The sequence below is a fragment of the Ascaphus truei genome, chromosome 7, assembly GCF_040206685.1.
Source record: "Ascaphus truei isolate aAscTru1 chromosome 7, aAscTru1.hap1, whole genome shotgun sequence".
In the NCBI taxonomy this organism is placed as follows: domain Eukaryota; kingdom Metazoa; phylum Chordata; class Amphibia; order Anura; family Ascaphidae; genus Ascaphus; species Ascaphus truei.
Window position 1 is genome coordinate 95,823,525 of NC_134489.1, and position 22,754 is coordinate 95,846,278.

The window sequence follows — 22,754 nt, forward strand, 5'->3', positions numbered from 1 at the left end:
TACCTTTCCATTCTAAAAATGTCCAAAATACTTTTTTTTAATATATCTATTGTATCTGCCATCACAGTCTCCATGGGTAATGAATTCCACATGTTAACTACCCTTACTGCAAAGAACCCTTTCCTTTGTTGCTGATGAAATCTCCTTTCCTCCAACCTTAAGGGATGACCCATGTTGTTTGTACTGCCCTTGGGAGGAATAGTTATTTTGAAAGCTTCTTGTATTGACCCCACATATATTTGTATATAGTGATCAAATAACCTCCTTAGATGCTGTCACTTATGACCCCCAGCTAGCACGCGACCTGTATACGGGACAAGGGTTAATACTGATGCTCGCAAGCTTGCCCACTTTTCACCTCCGCAAAGGTACGTCAAATGGACAATATCTCCTCTACAGGATCTAGGATCAATACACAACCTGCAAGCTGCCACAGTCTTCACCCCTGCAAAGGTCCCTCAAATGAGTTGTATCTCTCCTCAAGCTGGCCCAATATACCACCGCCACGAACAGCACACAAGTGAGCACGTGACTTAGACATGCAACCAGGGTTAATACACACGGCTACTCTAGCCAACCCCGCCCCCCTTTTTCCTCTGCAAGGAACCAGCGAGTTAATAATAACCCCTACTCAACTGCACATCATAACTATCCACTGCCACCACCTGAGGTTATGCAAATATGATAAAAGATCTTAGACTAAAATATCTGCCAGGGCCTTAGGTCCCTGTTTTTGATAGGAAAACCTATGCACTTTAACACACCAAAATCAGTTGTACAGTAGCAACATCTGCCCGAATTAGTAAATTATTCTCTCCAGAGCGTGCACCAGTTCATTCAGAGCCCAAAGCATTACTTATTAAATGTTTTAATATATATAAAAATACAGTGCTTAGGTTACAGAAAATGTATTACAAAATAAACATACAGTTACAATATACGGCAGAACAGCTTCTTAAAATAAAATGATAAACAGAAAAGAAAATCTATACTTTACCAAATGACATAGATTTTCCCCAGAGAGGTCGCTGGTAAGAAACAATGAAATTTCCCGTATCTGGTCTCAAATACCCCTCTGTGGACATCTGACATTTAACAACCTGGCCCACGCTTAAATACATTTTTTTCTCCAGGCCCTGGCAGGAGCCCACCCCTTCTACAGAATGCTTTGAAGCTGCTCTCCCTTGATTAAAACAATTGACACCTTGAGTGGGCCATCCACATGGACACCCCCCCTCCCCCTGCCCCAAGTAAGTTCCTTTGAAGTTCAGAGCAGCTCAAAGAAACAGTCCTGACCAGTTCTAAACTCATCATTTTGTTACAAGAAGTGTAGCTCATTAACCCCTGAAGCACCAGAGGGATTAAAAAATACCTATTACCTCATGACATTATCATGACAGATGCCTTTTTTTATAATGTAAACAAATCTAAATTAGCTAGCCTCTACTCATAAATCAGCTTTTCCATCACCTTTATTAATGTGGTGGCTCTTCTCTGCACTTTTTCTAGTTCCATAATGTATTTTCTATGAAGTGGTGCCCAAAACTGAACTCCATATTCAAGGTCTGCTATAGAGGAACATAATTATGCTTATTTACCTTCCATCCATTCCCCGTTTAATGCAAGATCAGCTCGTATTTGCCTTTGGAGCTACTACATGACATTGGGCACTATTGCTAAGTCTGCTGTCTACAACCACTCCTAAATCCTTCTCCATCAAGGATTCACCTAATTGTGCCTCATTTAATTTGGATGTTACCTGTTTATTCTTGTTTCCCAATGCATAACCTTACATTTACTGTATCTGTATTAAACCTCCATTTACCTGCCCAAGATTCCAGTCTATGTCCTTCTGGAGAGGAGGAGTTATATACTTCTCTGATTTTACACCCTGCACAATTTAGTATAATCAGCAAAGATGGAAACTTTTCTCTCGATGCCAACCTCAAGGTCATTAATAAACAAGTTAAAAGCAGGTGTTCCAGGGCCGATCCCTGAGGAACACCACCCACGACATTAGCCCAACCTGAGCCCTCTCAGCCCTTTCCTTTATGACAAATCTCTGTTGTCTATCCTCCAACCAGTTTTCAATCCAGGTGCAAATATTTTTAGTCGACTTTCCTTTATATTGTACAATAACCCCGTGTGGAACCGTATCAAAAGCCTTTTCAAAACCTAAGTAGACCACATTAACTGCATTACCCTGGTCTAAATTCTTACTTACCTCCACAAAGAAACTAATAAGGTTAGTTTGGCATGACCTATCCTTCATAAATCCATGCCGACTGTTACTAATAATTTGTTTTCCAATAGGTATTCCTGAATATTATCCCATACTAAACCTTCAAGTAGCTTCCCCACTATTGATATCAGGCTTACAGGTCTGTAATTCCCCAGTAGTGATCTAGCTCCCTTTTTAAATATAGGCACCATGTCTGCTTTATGCCAATTTTATGGTACTGAGTCTGTGGAAATGGAGTCCTTGAATATTAAAATAAATATAGGAATCTGCACTCATGCTGTCCCATGTAACAAATGTATAACTGAAATCCCCTTGCAGGCATCCCCAGGTGTACCCCATTGACACCTATGTGTGAGTTCCTCCACCTCTTCTATTTGCTTGATCCTCCTGAAAAAGGAATAACCCTCTAAATTAACTGCCCAGTCATGAGTTTCATCCCATCATGTGTCAATAATTCATAAGATATCATACTGCTCCCTTGTAACTATTAATTCAAGCTCCCCCATTTTATCTGTACCGCTTCTTGCATTAGCAAGCATGCATTTAAAGTTTTTTTCCAGTCTGTGCTATTGCTATTTTATATACTCCTGTCTTCGTATACTAATTGGATTTAGTCTTTAGAAGTTTTCTAGTATTATGCATATTTAATATGGGTTGGCGCCCTGTTTGCCAAACTACCATTCCCCTCCATTCTACCTCCATAACCTATAGCCATTTCCCTATTCCTATCTAGTTTGTCAAGTCCATCACATTCTGTTCCCCTTTCCTAGATTAAAATCTCATCCAACCATTTTAACATCCGTCCCCCTAGCACAGAAGATCCCTCTTTGTTGAGGTGCAATCCATCCCTACCATAAAGATAGCACCTCTGAGAAACTTCCAGTATTCTAAAAAGAAAACAACCCTCCTATTTACCTCCCTAAGCTTCAATTGTCTCCCTGGAGTAGCGCATGGGACTGGTAGTATTTCAGAAAATTCTACCTTGGAGATCTTTGCCTTAAGCTTGTGTACTAGATACCTGAAATATTTTTTTAGGACCCTCCATCTTTTTCTAACTTTGTCACTTGTGCCAACATGTACCAAGACCGCCGGGTCAGTCCCAGCCCCTACCAACAATCTCTATACCCGATCTGCAATGTGCCGAACCCGAGCACCTGGAAGACAACAAACTGTTCGGTTCACGCGGACATGGTAACAGATTGCCCTATTTACCCTCCTAATTATGGAGTCCCCTACCACTGCTATCTGTCTTGGTCTATGAGTACACATAACGAAGAACAGAAACCCAACTTATAGCACTCTATAGACACTTCCTGTCTGGTCCCCCTGACTTTCAAGAATGGCAGAAGGAGGCAGAAAAAATGTTTTCCACAGACCATATTCCTGGTTGGTCTGTGAGTATTCTGAGTCCCCTCTGTTCCGGAGGAACTATTTCCCTGGCTGCTGAAGGAAATCGTCTCGCAGAGCCTTACCATTCCTGCCCTGACATCCAATATCTTCCTTCAATCTGGCAAATCTATTGGGATGGGTCAGCTCAGAACTGGCCTGCCTCTTCCCTCTGCTTCCACTACTAAGGCTGCGGCCAGGCCCAAGAGAAGCGAGCGCGTGCGCTCATGCTTAGTGCGATCAGGGTGTGAACTCTGAATGCGCTTGTGCAGGGTGTGGGTGCGTGCACGCGTGCGGGCGCATGTGCCCGCGAGCTTGCTGCTTGCCGAGACAGTCAAATTTGATTTTGATACTCGCTGATGCGTCACGTAAGCGGTTCACCCAATGAGGGCGAACTAGCTCTGTGACGTCATGGACGTGCCCCCGACATGCCCCTAAACACCCGCAACTAGCTGGCCAGGAATCGCACGGCCAAGCAGAGCGCATGACGTCAAGGCGCTCGAGCGCCAGCGCGCTCACTTCCAGCCTGGCCGCAGCCTAACTGTTACCAGATACCTATCTCTTCCTGGTCCTCACAGCTCCACCCTCTGCACCGCTCGTCCCAGCCAGTGCCTGCTCAGTCCGCAATAAATTCCTTTCTAGATATCAAAGTCCCTCAATGTTGCAAGTTGCCTCTTGAGATCAGCAATCTGAGACTCCAAAGAGACTTCCCGCTCACACTTCTCACAGCGGTATGGTCCCTGAACAGCTGCTCCAAGTGCACATACATGTGGCAAGATGTGCATTGAGTGGCATTCTCAATCCTGCTCATTGTTGCAACTATGGATTATTAAGTGCTAATAATTTTCCGTGCTTCAATATACCATCTTTCACACCTTCCAGATGGGGTTGAAACTGGGTTCTATCTCCACACTTAAGTCAAACTAGAAACACACTGCAATTTCACTCACACAGCTCAATATATGCAGGCCTCTGTTTAAAGAGAGACGCGCACCAATCATGTGTGTTACTGTAGGTAAGCAATGATCTAAGCCACCTCCACTGCAATCGTTCAAACCAGGCAGGGGAGAAAGAAAAGTTTGAAACAGACTCCCAAATCCCACACAATAAAAATAAATGAGCCCACTGCACACTCAGCTCACCCACCACTGCTAGTAATACACACTGCACACTCGGCTCACCCACCACTGCTAGTAATACACACTGCACACTCAGCTCACCCACCACTGCTAGTAATACACACTGCACACTCAGCTCACCCACCACTGCTAGTAATACACACTGCACACTCAGCTCACACACCACTGCTAGTAATACACACTGCACACTCAGCTCACCCACCACTGCTAGTAATACACACTGCACACTCAGCTCACCCTCCACTGCTAGTAATACACACTGCACACTCAGCTCACCCACCACTGCTAGTAATACACACTCCACACTCAGCTCACCCACCACTGCTAGTAATACACACTGCACACTCAGCTCACCCACCACTGCTAGTAATACACACTGCACACTCAGCTCACACACCACTGCTAGTAATACACATTGCACACTCCGCTCACCCACCACTGCTAGTAATACACACTGCACACTCAGCTCACACACCACTGCTAGTAAAACACACGGCACACCATTGTCCTTCTGGTTCTAACTCCACACTTAATCCAAACTGCACTTGACCCCACTGCAATTTCACTCACAGAGCACAATATTGTATATATGCAGGCTCCAATGATATTATGCTATACATGACAAATAATATTGCAAACACCATATGACAAATTATTTTGCATATATTATGTGACTTGTGAATAAACATGTTTAAATATCAGAAATAGGACACAGGAAATTTATTTTATGGTGATTTCTTTCTTCTAATTAGTTTACAAATATTTTTCTGATATAGTGCTGCCAATAAATGCAGCGCTGTATGTATAACTTTTCATACACAATATGTATCTGCCCCAAAGAGCTTACAATCTAATTTTGATGCCTGAGGCACAAGGAGACAAAGTGACTTGCCAGAGGCCACACACAGCGCTGATACGAAGATTCAAAGTGGGTTCACCTGCGTCACAGGGAGTGTTCTTACCACTAAGATACTTGCTCGGTTAATACACTTATTTTAAGCAATTTAGACATGTTATATCAAACGTATACTATACTCTGATTGTGCGCCAGATAAATACTATATGATGGATTCTTCCATTGACAAGGCAGTGAAGAGGAGAGGAGTCTTCATCCAGGGCTTTTTCACCCCAGAATATGGAAGAATCACACTTTTGAAATTGAACCAGGCTCCCCTGTTTCAAACTATCAGTGCCAGTCAGTGTCTTTGCTCACTGAGCCACTCCTTCTACATACTTTCTTTCCCTGGTGTAAAATGCAAGCATCTTGGATAAATGACTCCCCTTAATGCTCTTTTCACTTGTACAGATCTTGGATGAATCTCACCTAATAATTTGCAGCATTTAGAGCAGCTGCATGACATTTTGAGAATAGAATCCTCCTATTTATCATGGTGCCTCTATTAACACAATGCAGCATGTCTTTATACATGCCACATCTACCTTATATATATGTATTCATGTAACTTTTCCCATTTCTTCTTATACCCTATAACTGGCTGGTGAAAATTGGACATTGAAGTGGTCGTTGGGGCAGTTTTCAGATGGAAATCTCCACTGAAGTTTACAGGCAGAGAGACCCAATATTTACATTTAGCATTTTATTGTTAAGGTTAAGAAATATTGATCATTTTAGAACACATCAATGTAGACTGTATTGCTTATATCCTACTGACAGATTAGTGTAACCTGTTCTTCGGCTGAACCACCTGTGCTGAAGCAGGGATATTCTGGAAAATTGACCCTTTATGGGGGCGGGGGGGTATGGAGAGGGGGGCTTGAGGACTGGAGTTGAGCACCCCTGATTTAGAAAAAAGATTCATGTTCCAATGGTGCCGATCTGTCATTTGCAGCACATGTAAGAGAAACACATATTAAGAAATATCCCATTGAAAGTATAATTCCACTCACTGTACAACTTTTACATGTTCCTATCCCAGTTGTAAATACGATATCCACCACATTTTATTCTCCAGAGGAAAATAGAGAAACCCCTAAAGTTGCTAGCTACAAAAAGATGTCCAGGATTTATTGCTCTATCGATGGCTTCCAACTACTTATGATTTCCAAGCACTTCTTATTGCTGTGCAGGATTACTGTAACTCCCAAGAGAACATACTGAATTGGACTTCAAAGGGTTTTTCCTCTATTCCCTAATATGTCTTCTGTTTACCACTTTTGTATCTAAAGCCCTCTCCCGCTTACGGCGGAGTCCCCGGTGGCCGCGGCTGCGCAGGCGGCGGCATGCGTGGCGTAGACAAAGTACAGCCCTCTATGGGGCAGGCTCCAGCCGGCGTGTGTGCACGCACAAAGAGCGATGCGCGACCGCCTTTGCCAAAAGATGAGATTTTTGGCGCGGCGACTCAGCTGTGGCCACGTCACGGCGGCGGTTGAGCCAATGAGGGCGAACCAGCCACATGACATCATGGCCGCGCCCCCGCCACACCCCCACCCACCCCCGGTCGCAATCTCCTGTTCTTCTCCACAGACCACAGGTTGCGGCTGAAACTGGTGCATGCGCCGCCAGACGCTGCGACGCGCACCGACTGGGGCTGGAGCCTAAAACCTTTCTCACTTACTACCCCATATTGAAGGGAATGCCCTTCCCCCAATATCCACCTAGCACCCAAGGCTGGCTGGGAATTTTGCGGGGCTCAGTGCTTGGGGTTTGTGCGGGGCCTCTTATCTTGCCCAGCGCGGCATCTCCTCTTCCAACGACGCAGCGTCCTGATGTCACATTTTCAGTACAATGCAGTGCCATGTTGGCATGACAATGCAAGGCCAAGTGATGTCACATTGTCATTACAATATGACGTCATGTGATGTTGCGGTGCCATAATGAGATGCCACTGAATAAGGTAAGAGGCACTTAAAGAGGCCCTGCGCTGACCCCGAGCAAACAGTTTAATTGTTGTGGAGAAGAGTGCGGGGCCTAAGTAAGCGCAGGGCTCGGTGCAGTGGCACCAATGGAACCGCCATCAAGCCGGCCCTGCTAATACCCTCTCTTTCCGCTTTTAAGCCACATCTTAAAACACACTTCATTAATGAACCATATGGATACTATACATCTCAAATGCATTTGCCATGACTCCTTGCAGACACACTTACCATAACACACTCCTACTGTCCCTGTAAATTCTCCCTACTTACCACTTAGATTGTAAGCTCTTCGGGGCAGGAACTTCTTTTCCTAATAACTACTTATATGTTGAAGCGCTTATTCCCATTATGTCACGTGTACTACTGCTGTAAAGCGCTATGTACATGGATAGGGTGACCATTCATACCGGTTTTACCGGTACAGTCCCGTTTTTTTGTGGCCTGTCCCGGTTTATGTCTGTCCCGGTTTTTGTCCCTGGTCCCGGTATTGCGGGGCAGCGGCGGTGAGGAGAATGCGGTGGCCGGTGAGTATTTTCTATGTGTGTGAATGCTGCCGTGGGGACTGAATGCAGGAGAATGCCGGGGGCGGGACTTAGAATGCCGTCCGGCCCGCAGGGGATTGGTCGCAGGCATGTCAGAGGAAGCCGGGGGGCGGGGCTTCCGCTTTGTGAAGCGCACACGTGACTTATTGCCTTCCAGCTCCCGGCTTCCCTGTGTGCGGTGAGTGTCCCCCTTCTGTCCCTGGTCCCAGCCAAGGATGGGGGGGGTGCGCAATAGGAGGTGGTAGTGGGGATGAGCCTGTCCTTGTCCCCCTGCGCGCGCGCCTGCCTTTGCCCCCCGGCGCGCGCGCCTACCTTTGCCCCCGGCGTGCGCGCCTGCCCTTGCCCCCCGGCGCGCGCGCCTGCCTTTGCCCCCTGGCGCGCGCGCCTGCCTTTGCCCCCCGGCGCGCGCGCCTGCCTTTGCCCCCCGGCGCTCACTTCCCCCCAGTCCACTTGGTGTGAGAGAGAGGCTCGGGGACGGGCAGTGGTGGCTGCGCGTTGTGCGGGCGGTGCAGGGGCTGGCGGGGTGGGTGTATCAGTGGGTGGGTGTATCAGTGGGTGGGTGTATCAGTGGGTGGGTGTATCAGGGAGTGTGTGTGTATCAGGGAGTGGGTGTGTATCAGTGTGTGTGTGTGTGTGTGTATCAGTGTGTGTGTGTGTTGTGTGTGTGTGTGTGTGTGTGTGTGTATCAGTGTGTGTGTGTGTGTATCAGTGGGTGTATCAGTGGGTGTGTGTGGGTGTATCAGTGGGTGTGTGTGTGGGTGTGTATCAGTGTGTGTGTGTGTGTGTGTGTATCAGTGTGTGTGTGTGTGTGTGTGTGTGTGTGTGTGTGTGTGTGTGTGTGTGTGTGTGTGTGTGTGTGTGTGTGTGTGTGTGTGTGTGTGTGTGTTTGTGTGTGTATCAGTGGGTGTGTGTATCAGTGGGTGTGTGTATCAGTGGGTGTGTGTATCAGTGGGTGTGTGTATCAGTGGGTGTGTGTATCAGTGGGTGGGTGTATCAGTGGGTGGGTGTATCAGGGAGTGTGTGTGTATCAGGGAGTGGGTGTGTATCGGAGTGTGTGTGTGTATCAGTGGATGTGTGTGTGTGTATCAGTGTGTGTGTGTGTGTGTGTATCAATGGGTGTGTATCAGTGTGTGTGTGTGTGGGTGTATCAGTGTGTGTGTGTGTGTGTGTGTGTGTGTGTGTGTGTGTGTGTGTGTGTGTGTGTGTGTGTGTGTGTGTGTGTGTGTGTGTGTATCAGTGGGTGTGGGTGTGTGTATCAGTGGGTGTGTGTGTGTATCAGTGTGTGTGTGTGTGTGTGTGTGTATCAGTGGGTGTGTGTGTGTGTATCAGTGGGTGGGGGTATCAGTGGGTGTGGGTATCAGTGGGTGGGGGTGTGTGTGTATCAGTGGGTTGGATGGGTGTGTATCAGTGGGTGGGTGTGTATCAGTGGGTGTCAGTGGGTGGGTGTGAGTATGAGTGGGTGGGTGTGGGTATAAGTGGGTGGGGGTGTGTGTGTGTATCAGTGGGTTGGGTGGGTGTGTCAGTGTGTGTGTGTGTGTGTGTGTGTGTGTATGTGTATGTGTGTATCAGTGGGTGGGTGTCTCCCTCACCCTCCCTGTCTCTCCCCTTCCCTTTCTCTCCCCTCCCTGTCTCTCCTTGTCTCTCCCTCCCTGTCTCTCCCTCCCTGTCTCTCCCTCTCCCTCCCTCCCTGTCTCTCCCTCTCCCTCCCTCCCTGTCTCTCCCTCTCCCTCCCTCCCTGTCTCTCCCTCTCCCTCCCTCCCTGTCTCTCCCTCTCCCTCCCTCCCTGTCTCTCCCTCCCTCCCTGTCTCTCCCTCCCTGTCTCTCTCTCCCTCCCTGTCTCTCCCTCCCTCCCTGTCTCTCCCTCCCTGTCTCTCCCTCCCTGTCTCTCCCTCCCTGTCCCTCCTTCCCTGTCCCTCCCTGTCTCTCCCTCCCTGTCTCTCCCTCCCTGTCTCTCCCACCCTCCCTGTCTCTCCCTCTCCCTCCCTCCCTGTCTCTCCCTCTCCCTCCCTCCCTCCCTCCCTCCCTGTCTCTCCCTCCCTCCCTGTCTCTGTCTCTCCCTCCCTCCCTGTCTCTCCCTCCCTCCCTGTCTCTGTCTCCCTCCCTGTCTCTCCCTCCCTCCCTCACTGTCTCTACCTCCCTCCCTCCCTGTCTCTCCCTCCCTGTCTCTCCCTGTCTCTCCCTCCCTGTCTCTCCCTCCATGTCTCTCCCTCCCTGTCTCTCCCTCCCTCCCTCCCTCCCTGTCTCTCCCTCTCCCTCCCTCCCTGTCTCTCCCTCTCCCTCCCTCCCTCCCTCCCTCCCTGTCTCTCCCTCCCTCCCTGTCTCTGTCTCTCCCTCCCTCCCTGTCTCTCCCTCTCCCACCCTCCCTCCCTGTCTCTCCCACCCTGTCTCTCCCTCCCTCCCTCCCTGTCTCTACCTCCCTCCCTCCCTGTCTCTCCCTCCCTGTCTCTCCCTCCCTGTCTCTCCCTCCCTGTCTCTCCCTCCCTTTCTCTCCCTCCCTCCCTGTCTCTCCCTCTCCCTCCCTCCCTGTCTCTCCCTCTCCCTCCCTCCCTCCCTGTCTCTCCCTCCCTCCCTGTCTCTGTCTCTCCCTCCCTCCCTGTCTCTGTCTCTCCCTCCCTGTCTCTCCCTCCCTCCCTCCCTCCCTGTCTCTCCCTCCCTGTCTCTCCCTCCCTCCCTCCCTGTCTCTACCTCCCTCCCTCCCTGTCTCTACCTCCCTCCCTCCCTGTCTCTACCTCCCTCCCTCCCTGTCTCTACCTCCCTCCCTCCCTGTCTCTCCCTCCCTGTCTCTCCCTCCCTCTCCCTCCATCTCTGTCTCTCCCTCTCCCTCCCTCCCTGTCTCTCCCTCCCTGTCTGTCTCTCCCTCTCCCTCCCTCCCTGTCTCTCCCTCCCTGTCTTTCCCCCCCGTCTCTCTCTCTCCCCCTCTCTCTCTCTCTCCCCCTGTCTCCCTCTCTCTCTCCCCCTGTCTCCCTCTCTCTCTCCCCCTCTGTCTCCCTCTCTCTCGCTCCCCCTCTGTTTCCCTCTCTCTCGCTCCCCCTCTCCCTCTCTCTCTCTCCCCCTGTCTCCCTCTCTCCCCCTGTCTGCCTCTCTCCCCCTGTCTCCCTCTCTCCCCCTGTCTCCCTCTCTCTCTCCCCCTCTGTCTCCCTCTCTCTCGCTCCCCCTCTGTTTCCCTCTCTCTCGCTCCCCCTCTCCCTCTCTCTCTCTCCCCCTGTCTCCCTCTCTCCCCCTCTCCCCCTCTCCCCCTGTCTGCCTCTCTCCCCCTGTCTCCCTCTCTCCCCGTCTCCCTCTCTCCCCCTCTCTCCCCCTGTCTCCCTCTCTCCCCCTGTCTCCCTCTCTCCCCCTGTCTCCCCGTCTCTCTCTCTCTCTCCCCCTGTCTCTCCCCTGTCTCTCTCTCTCTCCCCCTGTCTCTCTCTCTCTCCCCCTGTGTCTCTCTCTCTCTCCCCCTGTCTCTCTCTCTCTCCCCCTGTCTCCCTCTCTCTCCCCCCCTGTCTCCCTCTCTCTCTCTCTCTCTCTCTCCCCCTGTCTCCCTCTATCTCTCTCCCCCTGTCTCCCTCTCCCCCTGTCTCCCTCTCTCTCTCCCTCCCTGTCTCTCTCTCTCTCTCCCCCTGTCTCCTTCTCTCCCCCTGTCTCCCCCTGTCTCTCTCTCCCTCCCTCCCTGTCTCTCTCTCTCCCTGTCTCTCTCTCCCTGTCTCTCTCTCCCTCCCTGTCTCTCTCTCTCTCCCTCCCTGTCTCTCTCTCTCCCTCCCTGTCTCTCTCTCTCCCTCCCTGTCTCTCTCTCTCCCTCCCTGTCTCTCTCTCTCCCTCCCTGTCTCTCTCTCTCTCTCTCTCCCCCTGTCTCCCTCTCTCTCTCCCCCTGTCTCCCTCTCTCTCTCCCTCCCCCTGTCTCCCTCTCTCTCTCCCCCTGTCTCCCTCTCTCTCTCCCTCCCCTGTCTCCCTCTCTCTCTCCCCCTGTCTCCCTCTCTCTCTCCCCCTGTCTCCCTCTCTCTCTCTCCCCCTGTCTCCCTCTCTCTCCGTCTCCCTCCCTGTCTCCCTCACCCTCTTTGTCTTATCTTAACTGCCGTATACCTACATTGAAGTAACCTACCCTTCTTTCTTCCAGATCTGACTCAAGTTTCACGCGGGAGACATCGGAAGACAGGTAGGGAACACCTCCCCTCCAGTATAGTACCTTGAGGGACTGCGGATCAGGTAAGATCCCAGGCGGGATTGCTGCTTTAGAAATTGTGAAGAGGGGGCATCCTGACACTGGTTAATGGGTTCAGAATCATTCACATCTTTTTTTTTTTTTTCGATTAGTGAGGTCATCCGACGCACGTGCACACACGCACGTAACAGGGACTAATGGTAGTAAAGTATAAGTGTACTACAATAAATAAACTGTTGTGTAAAAAAAAAAGTGTCCCGGTTTTTCATTTTCAAAATCTGGTCACCCTATACATGGATGATGCTATACAAGTAAAAATATACATACATACATACATACAATGAGTACATTCTTTGGGGGTCTGTCCTTTTTTAGAACACAAAAGCCATAGAATGTCGCGTCCTATATCGCATCTTAGCCCAAGTATCTGTGCAGCTTGGATAGTACTTAAGAGAATGAATGTAACTTACACAAACTAGGGACCGCTACACGCTCTGAGGCATGTCATTTCTCATGCTGTGTGAACGAAAGAACTTGAAATTGAAGAAGATCAGTCTGCTTCACAAACTGTGCCTCTTATAACCGTAAGAGACATCCCTCACAGCATGGTACGGTATGTGCTTCCAACATTTGCTACGGTAATATTTTAAATGAATTAAGATGCTGCATGCCTCCTGCCTCACACAATGAAGTGGGCCTGTATACTGCGTGTTCCCCAATGTAGCAATCTGATTGGATGATGCAGCCCAGATGCTTATACATTTCCCATAGAATTAGAAAACGGTAAGGTTCTCCTTACACTACGTAAATGACATGAAAGCAACATTTTATTCATGAAGCATGGCGTTGGATGTCCCCTCTTCCCCTCTAGAGACGTCACTGTAATATTTTGCATACTGTACATTTTATAACTTTCAAGTCAAACCGCAAGAATACTGTAACTAAACTGAATTAAACAATAAGCCAGTAATTGCTTGGTACATTAATTTAATTGACCATATGTGTAGCAGCACAGACGCAGGAATTCAATTACCCGTTTGATTATGGGAATCTGCATTATGCTGTGTAATACAGGCATGTAGGTTTAAAGTATCAGTCCAAGCTGCTGTTTTTTCCCCCCTTTAATATGTGCATCAATACAATCCACACAATGATGACAAATTAGCTAAGTTGTAGATCGGAAAAAATCGGCTTGGGGGTTCACTAAATGGCTGTCAGTGCAGCAGAAGAGGACCAAAGATGCAAAGTCCTGTGGGGAAGATCATGTGGCCAGGCAGTCATTTGATACAATTGGTGCACTGCTAGAGAGAGGGCAGGGCTCAAAAAGGGGTGTACCAGAGCCTGTTTCAGAAGAGGAAGTGACTTTGTAAATGGTTGCTATAGAAACAAAAAATGCTTGTTACATTCATAATATATATAAAATGTAATTTAGAGTTGTTTAAAAAAAATGCTACAAGTATTTTCTCGTAGTGCAGAACTGATTTATTTAAAAAATAAACATGTGGGATATTGTTTGGTCTGCAGCCTTAAGTTATGATGTCACGTTTATATACAGCCACAAATCATTTTTACACCGAGGGGGTAATTCTATATAGCCCAATGTGGTCATTTGGGACATTATTAGCCAAAAATGCAATACCGGTCCGAGCTGCTTCAGTATTTGGGACCAAGGCTACATTTTTAAAGCTTCCAATGACTGAGCTCCAGATCAGAACCAACGCTAATACCACCCTAACTCATGTTAATGGTTTTAAATACTTGGGCATATGGTTTGACTCCCATTTAACATATGGGATGCACATTGATACCCTGACATCCAAAACGTATGCCAAACTAGGTGTACTTTATAGGAAAAAATCCTCCCTAAGTTTGCTGGTCAGAAAGCGTATCGCACAGCAGATGGTCGCGAATTATCAAATATGGGGACATAGTATACGGCTCGGCACCCCAAATCCACCTTAGCAAACTTGATACCCTCTACAATTGAAGATGCTGGTTTGTTCTCCAATGCAACTACAACACACATCACTGCGAAATGCTCAAAGAACTAGATTGGTCATCACTCTGAAGCGCAAAGTTCATCTTTCCAGTCTTGGCTTCAAATACTTTCTGGGCAAGCTACCTGCCTATCTGAACAAGCTCCTCACCCCTACCACACACAGCACTTATCATCTGAGATCTGACTTCAAAAGACTGTTCATGGTCCCAAGGTTCAACAAAGTATCCGGCCGTTCCTCCTTCTCTTACCGTGCACCCCACAACTGGAACAGTCTACCAGAGACTCTCACAGCCTCCACCAGTCGAAGTTGTTTCAAAACTAAAGCTGTCTCACATTTTAATCTGGTCTGTAACTGTTACATACACCTATAATATATATTATATTAATATATATTATCTATATTATCTCTTACTGTGCATGCAATGTCTTGTATATAATGTTTAACCCTGCTAACTTAATGTAAGTATTTATTTGTAACCATGTATTATTTGTCATCCTAACTCTGTGCCCAGGACATACTTGAAAATGAGAGGTAACTCTCAATGTATTACTTCCTGGTAAAACATTTTTATAAATGAATAAATGTAACCAGTCATAAAAGATCATATTTAAAGAATATATTATTAATTGAAGTTTAGAAACCTTAATAATTCAATATAAAGATAGTGGCCCATATTTACTAAACTGTGCTAAGCCATACGACACCTTTCAGTAACAGAAGAAACAGAAGGCCCTTTTAAGTGAATGGTCTGTAAGGGGTCTGTAAGGGGTCTTCCGGTACCAATAGGGGTCTTATGGCATAGCACCCCTTAGAAAATATGGGCCATATGTGACATGATATATAATAAAGGCTAGAGGATCTATATGTTAACCTCCTCAGGGCTGAAATGTAGCTCTTCACCACTGTATTACAAGGACCACACAAGGTTAAACTGGCTCTAGTTATTAGCTTGAGGCTCAGGAATTATTTGAAGTTGAAATCTATTTAAAAAAAAGGCTTTTGACAAAATAACGAAAATCAAAGCATGTTAAAAAATATTTAAATACTGTATTGTGAAAAAAAATCTAAAAATGTATTTTATGGATAGTACAATCAATCAAGATACCATATATATGGCAGCAATTTCCCCACTCCAATATAAAACAAAGACATGCATGAATAACATTGTTACGACATAAATATGAAAAATGCCTGGGAAGCATTAAAGGGAAAATGGCTATATCAAAAATGTTGGGATCCCCTTAAAGCCACCCCCACTAGCAAAGTGCAATAAAGACAGAATTCATTTATTGCATCTATATATTGATCCTACAGGTAACAAGGTAACCGCTCACTTCTGAATCATGTCTTTTTAAAGCTGCAGTTCAGTCTTTTTTTTTTTTTTTTTTTTACATTTATTTTTTTACTTCAATAGTTTTATGTGTGCAATCTCTAATTACCTAAAGAACAGTATAGCTGCAGCTCAATTCGTTTTCCATGTATAGATAGGTCGAAATTTGGTGACATATTAAAAGCTGGCATTTGTTTATAATTTGCTTGACTGGCAGTGGAAGCTCATGAATATTCATGAGCACTGCTGCATTGACAAGTGCTAGAGGGAGGGCCGGGCTGACAAAGGGGTGTGCCAGGGCTTGTGACTGGACATGAAGGGGCAGTGCTTTAGCAAATGGCTGTTAAAATAGAATACAAGAAAATTGGTCTTTCAAAGTTGTTTTTTTTAAAACAGAAAATGCTAAAAGTATTTTTTCTTACTACTGAACTGATTTATTAAAACAAACAAACATGCAGGATATTGACTGAACTGCAGCTTTAAGGACTAGAATCTTATGATGAGTTAAAAAAAAAAAAAAAAACACTCCACTATACACTATATAGGCTGACGAAAAACACTCATGAAAATCTCCATGTACTGTAACTTACAAAAGATTCAAAAGCCTGATTCAGACACCATACTGATACAGCGCTTAAACAAAGCAGCTATCCAGCATACGGGCATAGTCAAACAATTGCCCTAGATCAGGGGTGGCCAACTCCAGTCCTCAAGGGCCACCAACAGGTCAGGTTTTTGGGATATTCCCCCCCCCCCCCCCCACACACACACACACACACCGGCCCCTCCCTCATTTAGAGATGTTTTCTCGGGTTATATCCTATGCTTGCAATTATTTCTCTGGATGACTAACAAAGACGGTCTCTCTTCTTTCGCACTGACTGCTTATTCCCATGTATGCTGCGATTCTACAGACAATAAGATTGTAGTGTCTCTTTCCCCCCCAACCAATCACAAAACAGATACAGTGCAACAGAATCCATGGACCTAGGTTCTAAAGATGTGAGTTCACTCTTCCCATTAGCAACACACATAATTGAACCCCTTCCTGTACCATAAAGGAATACTGAATTGAAGGTAGCCCCTTGCGAAAGCACATTACCTAGAATCTTCTCAAGGCCATCTGCTTTGTCTCTTGGGATTTCTTATGTAAATAAATGTGCAGAACCTCCAATGGCTCTATATCAATGGCATTGTTACATACCAGTTCTCAAAGTATTTACAATTGAGGTTGTCTACAAATTTGGCCAAACCATCCCATTGAAGTCAATAGGGAATTTTGTTAGAAAGCATCCAGATTGGCATCTTCGGCTGATCTAGAATAATCCCCTAAAAGTCCAGTTCATCCTTATATTGGCTTTGCAATAAAGTGACAGAACTTCCCTCCATATTACAATGTCGTTTTTAATTCTTGAAAATCGTACAAGCTGTCCAGTGCTCTAGAGAGTGAGATGTGGCTGTATACAGCTCAATGTGTAATGTAAGCTCAAGTTGGCTTCATGGAGACTAGAATCTGCAAAACCTCAGACAAAGTGCACATACTGTACCCTGGAGACGCAGACGGAAGGGCAAAGAAATAGTATGTTTTCTACTTATAAAATTAAAATTACATTTTAATTAAAAATAAAATGTTACAATGAAGTAATCGGGGTTGCAGATGGATCCAATTTTGACAGAACAAAAAAATCAGATGATGTGTAAATCCCCAAAATAAGTAAAATTTTAGGAAAATACAACTATCTTTCCCAGCATTTGTAAATACTATCACTTGTCATGCTGGCCTAAAGATGATATTTTTAGGATTCAGTTTTACCCCTTCTATAAAGAACATTTTCAGTTGTGCATAAAATAAAGTGCTAACTATAGTTTTCAAGTCAATTTAATCTCTTCAACGGCATAGGGGCATGCCATGCATTGCAATGTGAGCCCACAAGGGTTTTACATCTAAAAATGGGTGTTTGTATGTGGGTTTCCAATCTTTAAACCCATTGTTATCAAAGGAAGGCTGGGAGAGAAACACTGGACTGGTTCTATTATTTACTCTCCCTAGAGAATGCTGACAGTGTCCGCACACATTAACCTCACATTGGGGGGTTAATCAAGCAGTAGTTTGGGCTGCAAGGTACACTCCATTCATATGCTTCTTCAGCAAAATTGAAGAGAATCATGCATGAATGTCCGTTGTTAACTATTTTATAGTAGTGTATACAGTTATAAGGCAAGATGCTACTTTAAGTTTTGTATTTTCTAACATCTTTTTTTAGAGCTACATGAACAATTCACTGGCTTTTTGTATACCGGTATGTGTGCATACATTTATTTATATAGTGCTTACAATATACACATTTCACAGAACGTTGGATGCAATAAGTGCAGATAATATAAACTACAGTAATTAGATGTGAAATGGAATCTCTTCCCCAAAGGACATCTAGGTGGTATATCAGAGGGCGTACTAGCAATGCGCTGCCGGAGCAGTATTTAGGAGTCTAGGTTACAAAGAGATGCTTATTTTTGATTGGGCTTGAAGATTGGCACACAAAAAAGTGCTCTGCAACAAGTACTGAGGGTAAAAGTAACATTCTAGAGGGGGTTGTGAGTGAAAAAGGTTTTAGATGTGACAGGGCAGTAGAGGGGGTGGAAAAATCTTCTACGTGCAATCCTGACAATTCTGCAAACTTCACTAGAAAACACAGAACCCCAGCAAGCTCTTTTTGGAAACCCCTGAGCCCCCACAAAATATATATATGTATATGTGTCAAAATGGAGTGCTATTGAGCGTGGCATATGTATAGAACAGACGACAGAGAAGCCCAATGCCAATGCCAAGATATATCTGGTAGTGTTAGGACTTGCGAACAGGTGTCTGCCTTGTCGTGGCTCGCAAGCTTACAACGCTTTGGCCAAAGGGTTAAGCTAAATGACCCTATTTCAAGAGAATATATAAGTATTTTACTGTGTATTTCTGTCATGTTGGATGTAGCATTGGGCTTCTCTGTCGTCTGAACTTCACTAGAAAACCTGTAAAATAATTAGAAAGCACCAACCAAAATTATGGCATATCTCAAACTTCTTTTTTTTTTTCATTCAAAATTTGGGTGGACTTTGAACCTTTTAAAAAAAGTTTATGGCTTCTTTTAAAAAGTTTCACCTGCCTTTAAAAATAAAATGAGGGGACGAGACTTGCGGTTTGCCTAGAATTTCACTCAGATTGGTTGGTGCTTTCTGAAGCTCGATTCAAACTTCCCAGCGAACTTCGTTTTTTCCAACCAGCGAACGGGCCCATCTCCAGTTCTTGTATCTGTATGCATATTATCATCATATGCGTTTATTTATTAGAAAGCCACATCGTAGGACAAAGGACAGACTCTTTGAGCTAGAGTTCCAGATGCCTACTCGTATTGGTATAAGCATCCACAAAGGCAGCAGAGAAGGTATAGAGTTGACTGAACAGCACTTTGAGTATCTAAGCATTACTAGATCATTTTTAATAATGACTAGCTGAGAGACCCGGCGTTGCCCGGGATGTAAATGCGTAATAGGTCGTATTATTTATAAATTGTGGAACAATAGGTGAGTATTTGTTGTAAAGGTTGGATAATAATATTGAAAAGAAAGATGGAAGAAAATGTAATACGATGTTGTATAAAAATGGTTTATTGTAAACACACCACAGTACAATGTATATTTTGGTGACATAAGTGATGTGAAAATGTGAGGCGTGTGTCCTGCTAGGGTGTGAGGCGGCGGGTGGGTGTTCAGTACGGGTGGCGCATGGGTAGTGAGTGCTGGCTGTGGGTCGGGGTCCTGCTAGGGTGTGAGGCGGCGGGTGTGTGGCGAGTGCAGGTGACAGCTGGTCAGTGATATTGTTGCGTAGGGGCAGGAGGCGGCAGGTGTGTGTCGAGTGTGTGGGGTGGGTGAGAGGCGGCGGGTGTGTGTCGAGTGTGGCAGGTCTGTTTAGTGCGTGCGGCGGCTGTGTGGCGCGGGGATGTGAGCGGTGGGCGGGTGAAAGGCAGAAGTGCGGGTGGGCGAAAGGCAGAGGCGGGAGGGCGGACGAAAGGCGTTGAAGGAGGGGAGGTGAGGTCGGAGGTGTGGTGGGGGGTGGTGAGGGGAGGTGAAGGGGGGCGGAGGGGAGGTCGAGGGGAGGATGGGTGGTGAGGGGGGGTGGTGGGGGATGGTGAAGGGGGGGCGGAGGGGAGGTGAAGGGGGGGCGGAGGGGAGGTGAGGGGAGGTGAAGGAGGGGTGAGGGGAGGTGAAGGGGGAGAGGTGAAGGGGGGGTGACGGGAGGTGGAGGGGGTTGCCGGGAGGTGAAGGGAGGGGGGGGGTGACAGGAGGTGAAGGGAGGGGGGGGTGACAGGAGGGGGGTGACAGGAGGCGAAGGGGGGGGGTGACAGGAGGTGAAGGGGGGGTGAAGGGAGGAAGGGAAGGGGGAGGTGGAGGAGAGGAAGGGGGAAGAGGGAGGTGGGGGAGGGGGGGAGGTGGGAGAAGAGGGAGATGGGGGAGGGGGGGAGGTGGGGGAAAGGGTGAAGGGAGGGAGGTAAGGGTGAAGGGGGGAGGGGGAAAGGGGGTAAAGGTGGGGGAGGGGGAAAGGGGGGAAAGGTGGGGGAGGAGGGAAAGGGGGGAAGGGGGGAAAGAGGGGTGGAGGGGGGATGGGGAAAGGGGGGAGGTGGAGGAGGGGAAGTGGGGAGGTGAGGAGGGTAAGGGGGGAGGTGAGGAGGGTAAGGGGGGAGGTGAGGAGGGTAAGGGGGGAGGTGAGGAGGGGAAGGGGGGAGGTGGAGGAGGGGAAGGGGGGAGGTGGAGGAAGGGAAGGGGGGAGGTGGAGGAAGGGAAGGGGGGAGCTGGAGGAAGGGAAGGGGGGAGGTGGAGGAGGGGAAGGGGGGGGGTGGAGGAGGGGAAGGGGGGAGATGGAGGAGGGGAAGGGGGGAGATGGAGGAGGGGAAGGGGGAGATGGAGGAGGGGAAGGGGGGAGATGGAGGAGGGGAAGAGGGGGGAGGTGGTGGGAAGGGGGTGGGGAGGTGGTGGGAAGGGGGTGGGAAGGTGGGGGAGGTGGTGGGAAGGGGGGGGGGAGGTGGTGGGAAGGGGGGCGGTGGAAAGGGGGGGGAGGTGGTGGGAAGGTGGGAAGGGGGGGAGGTGGTGGGAGGTTGTAAGGGGGAGTGAAGGGAAGGTGAAGGGGGGTGAAGGTGGGGGTGAAGGTGGGGTGGAGGGGAGGTGAAGGGGGGGGTGGAGGGGAGGTTAAGGGGGGGGGGTGGAGGGGAGGTTAAGGGGGGGTGGAGGGGAGGTGAAGTGGAGGGGAAGTGTAGTGAGGGGTGGGTGAGGGGAGGTGGAGGGGGGGAAGGGGGGAGGTGGAGGAGGGGGGAGGTGGAGGAGGGGAAGGGGGGAGATGGAGGAGGGGAAGGGGGGAGATGGAGGAGGGGAAGGGGGGAGGTGGTGGGAAGAGGGGAAGAGGGGGGAGGTGGTGGGAAGGGGGGAAGAGGGGGGAGGTGGTGGGAAGGGGGGGGAGGTGGTGGGAAGGGGGGGGAGGTGGTGGGAAGGGGGGGGGAGGTGGTGGGAAGGGGGGGAGGTGGGGGGAGGTGGTGGGAAGGGGGGGAGGTGGGTGGGAAGGTGGGAAGGGGGGGGGAGGTGGTGGGAAGGTGGGGAGGGCGGTGGAAAAGGGGGGAGGTGGTGGGAAGAGGGGGGAGGTGGTGGGAAGGTGGGAAGGGGGGGAGGTGGTGGGAAGGTGGGAAGGGGGGGGGAGGTGGTGGGAAGGTGGGAAGGGGGGGAGGGCGGTGGAAAGGGGGGGGAGGTGGTGGGAAGATGGGGGAGGTGGTGGGAAGGTGGGAAGGGGGGGAGGTTGTAAGGGGGAGTGAAGGGAAGGTGAAGGGGGGGTGAAGGGGGGGTGGAGGGGAGGTGAAGGGGGGGTGGAGGGGAGGTGAAGGGGGGGGGTGGAGGGGAGGTGAAGGGGGGGGTGGAGGGGAGGTGAAGGGGAGGTGAAGTGTAGTGAGGGGTGGTGGAGGGGAGGTGGAGGGGTGGTGGAGGGGAGGTGGAGGGGGGGTGGAGGGGAGGTGGAGGGGGGGTGGAGGGGATGTGGAAGGGAGGGGAAGTGTAGTGAGGGGTGGGTGAGGGGAGGTGAAGGCCGCTCACTCACCCATCCGGCAGCTCCCACGTGGATCTGAGGCGGGAGGCAGCGTGTTGTGGCCGCTCCCCCGCTGACTGTAGCGGCGCCGGGGGGGGTGGAGGGGAAGTGAGTGAGGGGAGGTGATCACTCCGCTCCCCCGCTGACTGTAGCGGCGCCGGGGGGGGTGGAGGGGAAGTGAGTGAGGGGAGGTGATCACTCCGCTCCCCCGCTGAGTGTAGCGGCGCCGGGGGGGGTGGAGGGGAAGTGAGTGAGGGGAGGTGATCACTCCGCTCCCCCGCTGAGTGTAGCGGCGCGGGGGGGTGGAGGGGAAGTGAGTGAGGGGAGGTGATCACTCCGCTCCCCCGCTGACTGTAGCGGCGCCGGGGGGTGGGGGGGTGGAGGGGAAGTGAGTGAGGGGAGGTGATCACTCCGCTCCCCCGCTGACTGTAGCGGCGCCGGGGGGGGGGGGTGGAGGGGAAGTGAGTGAGGGGAGGTGAAGGGGGGTGAGGGGACGTGGAGACCGCTCACTCATGCGTCCGGCCGCTCACTCACCCGTCCGGCAGCTCCCACGTGGAGGGGGGGGGGTGAAAGCGCGGGAAACAGGGAGAGGCGGAGCCTCCGGGACCGGTGGGGAAGAGAGCGGGAGATGCTAACACTGTGACGTACGTGTGTGTGTGTGTGTGTTTTTTTTTTTTTTTGTGGACCGTCACTCCGCCTCAGGCCAATGCGAGGTGTGGGGGGCGGGCCAAGGGGGTGGTGTGAGTGTGTGAGGCCAATGAGAGGTGTGCGGGGGCGGGCGGCCCAAGGGACCAATGAGATTGCCGCTAGGGACACCGGACATCCAGGCAGGCAAACATACAGTGCTTTCACTAATATAGTATAAGATTACATTAAAAAGACTAATTGAATATATTAATACATTGTTAACATATTTGGATGGTTCTTTGTAAAGTGCTGCACACAAATCTAAATAAAATATGCTACAGCCAACAAATTGGATACTATT

General features: G+C 49.0%; 1 protein-coding gene across 1 annotated transcript in view; it reads right to left on the reverse strand.

The window, feature by feature from the left end:
- THSD7B (thrombospondin type 1 domain containing 7B) overlaps nt 1–22,754 on the reverse strand; it is a 395,203-nt gene that overhangs the window by 123,869 nt on the left and 248,580 nt on the right. The window lies entirely within an intron of this gene.